We start from the raw sequence: 11,240 nt of genomic DNA, 5'->3' as shown, positions 1-11,240 counted from the left end.
GCACCCCAGCCCCTTCCCCTTTATAGTCCTACCCCCTGCACCTGCTGGAAGGCAGGATTTGATGCTTGTATGCACCCTGTCTTCTTGGTGGCTGGCCTTCTTAGTACACGCCTACTCTGATTCAACTCTGCCTTTGTCACTGGACACAGGAATAGGCAGCCCGAGCCCAGCCAGGGTTTCCCGGTAACATTTGGAGCCATGGAGCAGGCAAAAAGCAAGGAGCGTCCAGAGAGAAGACGGCCCTCATTGTCTCTGGGTCAAAAGTACACGTGGGTGCCTCATGGGTTCAGTCTATTTTTTATGGCAAAACCGTTTGTCTTATCTACTTCCATGTAACAAATAACCCCCAAATTAACAACTTAAAACAACACACATCTTTACCACAGAGTTTCTGTGGGTCAAAACTGAACTTGGCTCATCTGGGGCCTGTGGCAAGGGCATCTCATTCAGATGTGGCCAAGCTGTTGGATGGGCTGCTGTCTCATCACGACCCACACATGGTTCGACAGGCCATGGCCCGCCCTTGCCCCGGGCTGCTCCACAGGCTGCCTCCTGACATGACACCTGGTGTCCCCCAGGAATAAGTCAACAAAGAGCAAGAGCAGGCATCCAAGATGAGACCCCTGGTCTCTTTGTAATCTGATCTCAGAAGTGACATGCTATCACTTCTGCCACATTCTGCTCACTAGAAGGAGGTGCACAGCCAGGCCCTGTCCGGAGGAGGGGCTGCATGGGGCACCAACCCAGAGAGAGGCATTGGTGGCCACCTCACAGGCTGCCTCCCTCAACTTCATTCTGTGGCAGGTCTAATTTCCCAGCTAACTGCAATGCACTCTTCCAAACCTAGCTCCCCTAGACTCACGTGCTCCCCTAGATTCCCGTGCTCCCCTAGATCCACATGCTCCCCTAGATCCACGTGCTCCCCTAGATCCACGTGCTCCCCTAGATCCACGTGCTCCCCTAGATCCACGTGCTCCCCTAGATCCATATGCTCCCCTAGACCCACATGCTCCCCTAGATCCAAGTGCTCCCTGGACCTCGTGCTCCCTGGACCCTCGCGCTCCCATAGATTCATGTGCTTCCCTAGATCCACATGCTCCCCTAGATCCATATGCTCCCCTAGATCCAAGTGCTCCCCTAGATCCACGTGCTCCCCTAGATCCATGTCCTCCCTAGTCCCACGTGCTCCCCTAGAGCCCCATGCTCCCCTAGATCCACATGCTCTCTGGACCCACTTGTTCCTCGGACCCACGTGCTCCCTGGACCCACGTGCTCCCCTAGATCCACGTGCTCCCCTAGATCCATATGCTCCCCTAGATCTATGTGCTCCCTAGACTCACATGCTCCCCTAGATCCATGTGCTTCCTGGACCCACGTGCTCCCCTAGATCCATGTGCTCCCTGGACCCTCACGCTCCTCTACAACCTTGACACCCATCCATCAAGAGTTGGAGCCAAATCCCCACTCCTTGCACCAAGGAAGCCTCTGACCGTGTCAGTCCATCCCGAGGTGGAGGTGAGGTGATGGGCTTGCAGGTTCCCCCTGGTGTGCTGGAGACCCTCGCTTTCAGAACACGGCCGCCCTCTTTTAGAGAAGCCCAAGCAGCCTGTGCAGAGGAGTGGAGCCCTCAAGCCGAAGCCACGCCCACCCCAGAGACAGCCAGCACAGCCTGTCCTGCAGTGTGGCATCGTGGAAGGGGCCTGCCAGCTGATGCCATGAGCAGCCCAAACTGAAGATTCATGAGGAAGCCCTGGCCGGTGCGGCTCAGTGGATAGAGTGTGGGCCTGCTGACTGGAGGGTCCCGGGTTTGATTCCAGTCAAGGTCGCATGCCCAGGTTGGGGACTCGACTCCCAGTGGGGGGCGTACAGGAGCAAGAAAGCCAAGGCCATGTTCAGGAAAATCCTCGCACAGAAGGACCTCTGTGGCCACACACAGACGTCCACAGGCTTAGCCGCACGCGCTCTGGCTGCCCATCTCAAGTGCACTCACCACCGAGGGACGCACAACCAGTGGCAAACCTTGCGAGAAAAATGCAGAGTGTGAGAAAGTCAAAGAAAGTGGGTGGAGAGCGCTTGGCCCCGCACTCAGGCCCTCAGGAAGAGAAGTCAGCAGTGGGAGGTGGCCAGCTGGAGAGAAAGACCACCACGTGGCAAGGAGGAGGGCACCGCCACTCACCAGGCCAACGCTCTCAGGTGCCCAGGAAGTTTGACAGCAGATTTTCTTCTCAAAAAGTGACCCTTACTCCCAGCCAGTGTGGCTCCGTGGTTGAGTATCGCCCTATGAACCAGGAGGTCATGGTTTGACTTCCAGTCAGGGCACAGGCCCAGGTTGCGGGCTCCATCCCCAGTAGGGGGTGTGCAGGAGGCAGCCAATGCATGCTTCTCTCTCATCATGGATGTTCCTATCTCTCTCTCCCTCTCCCTTCCTCTCTGAGATCAATAAAAAAAAAAACATACTTTTTAAAAAGTGACCCTTTCCATGACCCTGTCACAAGCCCCCGGTACCCAGGCTTGTCACGAATGTCATCTTTGCACAGGAGTAATTATAACCATAATTTAAGAATAGTGTAAGATTGAGCTTTAAAAAATCTATGTTTAGCATTTCCAGATGATATTCCAAGCTTAATTCTTTTAAAAGCATCCCTATGATAGGCCTAGGTCAGTGGTTAGCAAACTGCAGTTCGCGAGCCACATGCGGCTCTTTGGCCCCTTGAGTGTGGCTCTTCCACAAAATACCACGTGCGGGCGCGCACGTACAGTGCAATTGAAATTTCGTGGCCCATGCGCAGAAGTCGGTTTTCGGCTCTCAGAAGAAATGTCAATGGTTGTGCTGTTGGTATTTGGCTCTGTGGACTGATGAGTGTGCCGACCACGGGCCTGGGCTGTGATACCATTTCCTGGGCCTTTTTCTAGTACCAGGTGCTCTGGAGTCAAATTCCCTACACCGTTGGAGTGGCCTGGGAGACGTCTGGGAGAGGCCAGCTGGGAAGCACTGCCGGTTCCCCTGCCCTGCCCGTGCCCTAACCTACCCCTGCCCTGCCCATGCCCTGTCCCTGCCCTGCCCCTGCCCTGCCCTGCCCTACCCCTGCCCTGCTCATGCCCTGTCCCTGCCCTGCCCTGCCCTGCCCGTGCCCTAACCTACCCCTGCCCCTGCCCATGCCCTGTCCCTGCCCTGCCCTACCTCTGCCCTGCCCATGCCCTGTCCCTGCCCTGCCCCTGCTCCCTGGTGGAAGGATCAGGAGGGCCTTGCAGATTCCATCTGGCAATGTTTTGGAAACAAACAGGGCAGGACAGAGAGGAAGCAGACATGCTTGAAATTCCAAAAATGCAACCCTATCTCACCTCCAGGACTCCGGGGCTGGAAGAACAAACCAACAATCTCCCATCCCTCCCAAAGGCAGGTGGGAGCCACCCAGCACCCTGCCCGCCTGGGCTGCCTCTCCAGGTCCCCGGCAGCCTGTGAGCCAGTGGCCACACCAGGGTACCCGGGCTGTCTCTAAGACGCAGCCTCGGGGAGCCCACCCCAGGGCCGTCATCTCCAGGAGGGCCCCTGCCCCCGCTCTCACCCAGACACAAGGAACCAGGAGGCAGCTCTCCCCAGGCCCCTCCCGGTGACACCTGACCAACCCTGCTGAACCCACCTCCTCCCTAAAGAAGGCCCATGACGGCCACAGGAGCCACAGCAGTGGGAGGGCTCACCGCCAGGAGACACCTGTCTGTGTGCGGTGGGAGGGCTGTCTCTAAGACCCTGCTGGACCACAGTGCAGCGGACCTGGGCTCGCAATAGTAGGAGGAAGGCAGACAGAATGACAGACAGGAGCAACGGACAGGACATGCAGGCAGGACCCCACAGGGTGGCAGCTGGACACAGCCATCCTCTGTGCCCCCGCTGTGGAGCCCTCAGCACTTTCGCCTCGGCTGGGGATGTGAGAAGCAAAAGACATGTGTTGACCTCACCTCCAAGTCTGATGGCGGTGGTTCCAACTATAAAGGTAAAATAAAATGTCTTTATTTTCCTCTACTCACTACTCTCAGCCTCTTCGTCAAATCTCTTTGAGGCACAGCTAAGCACTCAAAACCCCAGTCACACTGCACAGTGTCCATGCCCGCTCACTCTGCGGTGCATGTCCCACCTGGCAGGGCAGGGTAGGGGGGAGCCCTGCTCCCCAGGCACAGCTCCCCCTGCAGAGGCCAGGCAGCCTCCTTCCTGGGTGAGGGGCACTCGGGGGGGGAGGGGTTCCCACCACCCTTGTGGGCAGCAGCTGCTCCCCCGCACTCAGCCCTCCTGGGGGTCCACAGCATTCTCGGCCACTGATGGCTAAGGAGAGGTACATTGTGTATTTTATGTTTTGAAGTTTTTAAATATATTTTTATTGATTTCAGAGAGAAAGGGAGAGGGAGAGAGAGATAGAAACATCAATGATAAGAGAGAATCATGGATCGGCTGCTTCTTGCTCGCTCCACACTGGGGATTGAGCTCACAACCCAGGCATGTGCCCTTGACCGGAATCAAACCTGGAACACTTCAGTCCAACGCTCTATCCACTAAGCCAAATGGGCTAGGGATATATATTTCTTAATTTAAAATTGTGAGATAGTGGACATTGATAAGATATAACCATGGTATGCTGGTAAATGTTAAACAACCAAGTCTCCATCAATAAAGCTGAAATGTAGTACTTGCCAATTTCCATGGTGTAAATATTCTCACAATGGCCAGTTTAAAGCTACCAACATCATGTCCTGAACATAGAGCTGGGGGTGGGGGGGTCGTGCACAATTAGCTCTCACCAGCAGGTGAGAGACATGGCAGCCCAGCTCAGCACACCACTGGGAGAGCACCATAAAAGGTTCTCAGCAAGTTTTAAGAGAATAACAGAATCCTAAAGTCAAAAAGTCTGAGAACCACTGCTCTACATCACCCCCGACTTAAAATATGCAAATATCCAACAGCACAGGACAGAGAGGCAGAGGACCTGGTCCTTCCCGTCCCAAAGCTCCGGCCTCACAGGATCCGCATGGAAGACTCTAGAAAGTGATATGGGAGTTTTGGACTGGAACACAGGGTGTTCCCCTGGGCAGGATGGCTTCCCTGGGTTCTTTATCCACAGGAGTTGAAGAATGAAACCACGGCCATGGATGGAAGATGGTATAGCAAAGGTGGAAACTCATTGAAGAACTGGTAGCCCTGCGCACGAATCCGTACGCCAGTAGGTTGCTGCTGCCCTCCTGTAGCTCTCCCCTTCCCCCTCCCTCATAGCTTGCTGCCCTGCCCCCTCCTGTAGCTCTCGGCTGCCCGCTTATAGTTCACTGCCCCACCCTCCTGCAGATCCGTGATCTGGTCGTTACACGGTTGGTCATTATGCCTCAAGGCGTAACAGATAATTAGCATATTCCTCTCTTATTATATAGGACTAGAGGCCTGGTGCACAAAATTCATGCACGGGGGGGTGTCCCTCAGCCTGACCTGCACCCTCTCCAATCCGGAAGCCCTCAGGGGATGTCCTACTGACGGCTTAGGCCTGCTCCCCGTACTTCTCTGCTGTCTGCAGGGCCTGCCTGCTCCACACCGCGGCGAAGGTCAAGCAGGCCATGTTGGGTGCTGCCTTCGGGCTGCACTTCACTGTTCTCCAGTTGCTGAGGCTTTGCTGGGTACTGCCTGAGGCTGCACTTGCCTGCTCCACAGTTGCCACGGTGAAGGCCAAGCAGGCCATGCTGGGAGCTGCCTGCCCTGAGGTCGCCTTGGCGACAGCCAAGTAGGCTGTGCTGGGAGCTGCCTCCTCTCTGCTGTCTCCAAGGAGATGATGAAGTTAATCTGCATACTCACTCCTGATTGGCTGGTGGGCATCGTGAAGTGATGGAAATTTGCATATTTCTCTTTTATTAGTGTAGATAAGTACAGACTCCCATATGGGGAGGGGAAAAGAGTCCCACTGAGTTCCTTTTCCACAGCTTATAAAGGCTGCAGTTTTTGTGCCTCGTATCCCCTCTGATTGGTCAATATTCCCTTTGATTTTGTCATTATAGCAACTCCTGAGTTCAAAGGTCAAACATGACATGGGACATGTGAGGCCCTCCTTCTTTATTTTGTAAATATAGACCTTTTGCTACTCCCAGTTCCCTTGTCTTATGGAAATGTAACTTCTGCCTCTCCAAACTTCCCTGTCTTATGCAAATGTGCCCTTTTGCAACTCTGTAGCCATGTTTTTTCCATGGACCCCCTTAATTTTAAAAATTCCCTAAACCTGTCTATTTAACCCAAAAAATTCCTATTTCAATCCCCACTCCAAATAGGAAACCCCAACTACCACTGGGGACAGGGGATGCCAGGTCTTTCTGGCTGCTTCCTGCTGGCAAAGGGGTTGTTTGGGGGCGGCAGTCAGGGTCCCATTGGAAGCGGGCGGTCTAAGGGTCCAAGGAAGATGGATGTAGCGATTCCATGCAGAAGACTAGTTGTAGCTTTAGGGCTTCTAGATGGGAGGATATGAGACAACAAAGGTTAAACAGGCAATGGTTACAGAGGAGTAATAACAAGCAGTATAAGCAAGGTCTGAGAAGGGAGCTAGCTAAGAGGGATGCATTATGTCTTTAATTGTTGTGAGGCCTTTTCCTTTAGCAGAGCTGCTTGTAGCAAGAAGTGTTCGTTATGGTGCAGACTGTGCCCTGCTCGATCGACGGCTTCTCTGTGAGTCAGTCTTGGATATCTGAGAAGTGGTCCTGATTTGATGGGTGGTAGTGGCAGCATAAACTGTCCTATGGACTATGATTCAGCCCATTTTACTCTAGGAGGAAAGTGGGATGTATATACCAGAGGCCTGGTGCATGAAATTCGTGCATGGGGGGTCCCTCAGCCTCGCCTGCACCCTGTCCAATTCGGGACCCCTCGGACATCCCTCTTGCAATTCAAGACTGCTGGCTCCTAACCGCTCACCTGCCTGCCTGATTGCCCCTAACCACTCTGCATGCCTGCCTGATCATCCCTAACTGCCCTCACCTGCAGGCATGATCACCCCTATCCACTTCTGCCTCGACCCCCACCACTGTAGCTTTGTCCGGAAGGACATCCAGAAGATGTCCAGTCTAATTAGCATATTACCTTTTTATTAGTGTGTATATATATATATATATATATATATATATATATATATATATATACTAGAGGCCCGGTGCACGAAATTCATGCACGGAGGGGGGGTTCCCCCAGCTCTGCCTGCACCCTCTGCAATTTGGGTCCCCTACACCTTTTTCTTATCTAGCTAACCTATTCACATTTTTTAAAATTAACTGAAATATCACCTACTCTAGGAAATCCTTGAACAAATGTCTTTACAATCTGTATTAAGCATTTTCATAGTATACCATTCTTTTTCTTTAACAGCTCCTTAGAGTGGATGCAATGTGGTTTTCATTCTTTCATCTGAATTTTTTCTTCTTGCTCTTGTAATAGCAAAGTTTATCCAATTTACATTTTGCCTTCAAGGATTTGTATTTGGTTCAGTTTCTAGTTGGCTCTCTGCTTTTTTTTTAAGCAATACATTTGGGTTGTGATAGTAAGCCTCACTTGTAATCAAGCCTGTAGGTCTCTCTATCTGAATATTTCTATAATACCTATCACTTTAGCATACCAGAGATTGTGTTCATTTATAGAAAATAACAATAAATGTCACCTGATCATTTGATCTTCTAGTAATATTTTATAGCAAGATGTATTATTCTAGTAATTTAACTATTACAAAACTGAGGCGTACAGAAATAAATCACTTTGAACAATAAAGAATGACTCAAATATCAAAGCCTGGTACACTTAGGGCCTCCCTTGTCCTGTGCCTCAGATATCATAGCATAGTACACAGTTCACGTGGAACTCAGCTTCCTTTAAAATAGGAAGGGATGCCATACTCATGAAGCAGCTGATTTTTATTTAAGGGCCTCACTTGTTCTGCGCCTTTACAGAGGGGTGAGTAAGGGCTGAGGGAATTTGAGGAAACCCAGACAGAATTCTCCTCCTAAAAGATTTTGCTGCCAAAACCGGTTTGGCTCAGTGGATAGAGCGTCAGCCTGCGGACTGAAAGGTCCCAGGTTCGATTCTGGTCAAGGGCATGTACCTTGGTTGCGGGCACATTCCCAGTAGGGGGTGTGCAGGAGGCAGCTGGTCGATGTTCCTCTCTCATCGATGTTTCTAGCTTTCTATCCCTCACCCTTCCTCTCTGTAAAAAATCAATAAAATATTTAAAAAAAAAAGATTTTGCTAAGCTGGCCACCGGGTCTGCCGGGCATTTGTCCAATTAAAACCCGGACACACGGCAATAACAAAGGCACTGGTCTCCTACTGCTAATGCGTGGGGATCAAACCCCAGCCTGCAGGAACTCACCCCCGCAGTCAGGACCAGGCCGCTGGGTAGACCTGGGCTGGTGATCCTAACTCTGGGGAGAGGGAGACTTCCCGTGGCTGCAGGCTAGAGGGGAACAGGTCCCTAGAGCAGGTTGGTCAGCAGAGCGGCTTCTTCGCCTGGGATTGCAGGGTAGCTTGGCCAGGCTCTGCCTGGCCTGTTCTCCCCATGATCACGGGGTCAGCTTGTCTTGGCCTGTTCGCCCCATGATCATGGGGGTCAGCACGGCCTGGCCTGTTCTGTTCTCCCCATGATTGTGGGTCAGCTCGGCCTGGCCTGTTCACCCTGCAATCGCGGGGCTGCTTGGACCTGGGCTCTTGGCCCCATGATCGCAGGGCGGCTCAGCTTGTCCTGTTCGCCCCATGATCGTAATCGCAGGGCGGCTTGGACCCGGGCAGGTGGTGTGGCTGCCTGCCCCGGTCCCCATCTCAGCTTGGATCCACCGGTGGCTTCAGGCGCTGCCCCCCGCTGCCTGGCCCTGTCCCCAACTCCATCAGCCGCATAGGGCCTCTGCCTCCACCGCCTGCATATGCACATTTACCCGCCATCTTTGCTGGGTTAATTTGCATATCACTCCTGAATGGCTGTGGGTGTAGCGAAGGTACGGTCAATTAGCATTTTTCTCTTTTATTAGTGTAGATCCTAATATATTTAAAAACCCTGGGTCCATCACATCCACAACGACTGGGAGGCTGAGGGAGCGGGAGCTGACCAATCAGTGGAAGCAGGGACTGGCAAGCAGCTGGAAGGCAGGCCTCTTGGTCCCTCCTCCCGGCCCTCAGACTCCAATCAGTCGGTGGTGGAGGCGGGAGGAACTGGGGACGGCTCCCTTAGCAGTCCTGCAGGCGCAACCTCAAGAGGACAGGACAGGCACCAACAGACCAGCGCCGCCGGCAGGATCCCAACAGCGCTGCCCGCCTCGTGGAGCTCGGCCTCGGGCACTGCAGCTGCTTCCCCTCCCTAGACGCTCCATAAGGTCACTGGAGCCCACCCGCCAAGGCGAAGTGTGATCACTGCACACGGAAGAAACGTAGTAAATTAATAAAAAACGATGACCAAGGGCCCGCCTCCACGAGCTCACGGGAGCCTCTGAGCACTGGGCACCCCGACTATTTTAGGGGCTTCAAGTGAGCAGGGGACACAGAGGGGTCAGGAAACCTCCCTGGAGGTCGGGCTGTCGGTCTGATGGGATCCATCCGTCCTGCTGTCTGCCAACAGCCGCCTCCGCGGAGAGTGGGAGAACAAAGGGAGGGGCGGTTCTGCAAACCCCCGAGGGAATTAGGGCCCCAGGTGCTCTGCCCCGACCGCTGACACTTTCGGTTTCTCCCCCAGTCAGAGGTCCCCACCCCACACACAGACCCTGGGCGGGCGCCTGGCGCAGCCGCCTCTCCATGTATGCCTGTTCGTCTTTGTGTCTGTCTGTGTCTGTCAGCCTGTCCCCGAGCTTGCCTCCACTTCTAGAGCTAAGCTTCTGGTATAGCGACAACCCGCGAACCCTCATCCCTTTCCTGTGGCAGGATACTTGCCCCCACAGACTACACCTCTTCCACCCTCCTCCCTACCCTGTGACCGCTGGGTACCTGGCGCCAGTGCCGCCCACATGCCTGCCCCTGTGCCCGGCTTCGCTCTCTTCCCTCGCCCGGCCCGTGCCCTGGGGCCTGCTGCTGGACCTGCTGCCCCCTCTTGCCACTGCCCGGGGTACCTCTGGCCTTGAATCTTTGGTGCCGATGGATCAGATTCTGATTCACCAGAGGGCTGCGTGAGTGGAAACGCTCCTAGGCTGGGAGACATGTAATCGGTATGAACTGCACTGGGGGGCTGGACAGCCCAGGGTCAGGCGGCTAAAGAGAGCAACTGTAGCTGAAACCGGTTTGGCTCAGTGGATAGAGCGTCGGCCTTCAGACTCAAGGGTCCCAGGTTCGATTCCGGTCAAGGGCATGTACCTTGGTTGCGGGAACATCCCCAGTAGGGGGTGGGTGTGCAAGAGGCAGCTGATCGATGTTTCTCTCTCATCGATGTTTCTAACTCTCTATCCCTCTCTCTTCCTCTCTGTAAAAAAATCAATAAAATATATTTTTTTTAAAAAAGAGCAACTGTGTGCACAGCTGTGCTGCGGGCCGCCGGCCCCTTCCCATCTGTCTGGTGGACTCTGGAGACTGAGAGATGGAAGTGCAGTCGCCACGAGGCAACACCATTGGCCATGTGCTGCAGACCTGGCATCCCTTCCTCCCAAGTTCTCCATTCAAGATACGGATCGCCATAGGATCCTGTGAGTGGTGGGGCCCTGCTGGACCTGTGGCTGTGGCACAGAAACCAACTTTGAGGTGAAGACTCCAGGTGCTCCAAGAAGCCCTCCTGTATCAGATGGCTTTGGCTTGCAGTTTCCCTGGATCTGGATGTGAAAGTGAAGGCTGTACTGCTAGGAGCCACATTCCTCATTGACTACATGTTCTTTGAGAAGCGAGGAGGCACTGGGCCCTCTGCCATCACCAGTTAGGCGGCATCTCAGGGTGAGGACCATCACCACAGCCAGACCTCAAGATGGTCACCTGGCCTGGCCTGGCCCCTCCTCAGAGGCAGCCCTTTCCTCCATGTGCACTGCAGAGGACAGACAGGGGTGCCTAAGAGGCTGGGGCCATGGTGCCCCATCCCTACCCTTCTCCCCTGGCCTCCTTCACTGTGGCCCCCACAGAAGGGTGTGTATGAGAGCCCTTCCCTGGATACCTCTCACCTCTGTCTCTGCCATCCCTCAGCACACAGGCATATCGGCTTTCAAACTGGCCCTACTCACTTCCTCTCACCCCCTTCCAGGGCCTCTGCTCTGGATGGGGCCTTTGGAATCCAGGGCTC

The 11,240-nt window shown here is 54.0% G+C and overlaps 1 pseudogene across 1 annotated transcript; it reads left to right on the top strand.

Annotated features, from left to right (window-relative positions):
- The first annotated feature begins 10,492 nt into the window (after nucleotides 1-10,492).
- On the top strand, nucleotides 10,493-10,887 carry LOC307105895 (phospholipid scramblase 3-like; annotated as a pseudogene). Its single transcript has one exon. The product of its transcript is annotated as a phospholipid scramblase 3-like (transcript).
- The last annotated feature ends 353 nt before the right edge of the window (nucleotides 10,888-11,240 follow it).

This window comes from Cnephaeus nilssonii, assembly GCF_951640355.1.
Source record: "Cnephaeus nilssonii genome assembly, chromosome: 10".
Lineage (NCBI taxonomy): Eukaryota > Metazoa > Chordata > Mammalia > Chiroptera > Vespertilionidae > Cnephaeus > Cnephaeus nilssonii.
Note: the sequence above shows the minus strand (reverse complement) of the source record. Positions and strands in the feature narration are given on the sequence as shown.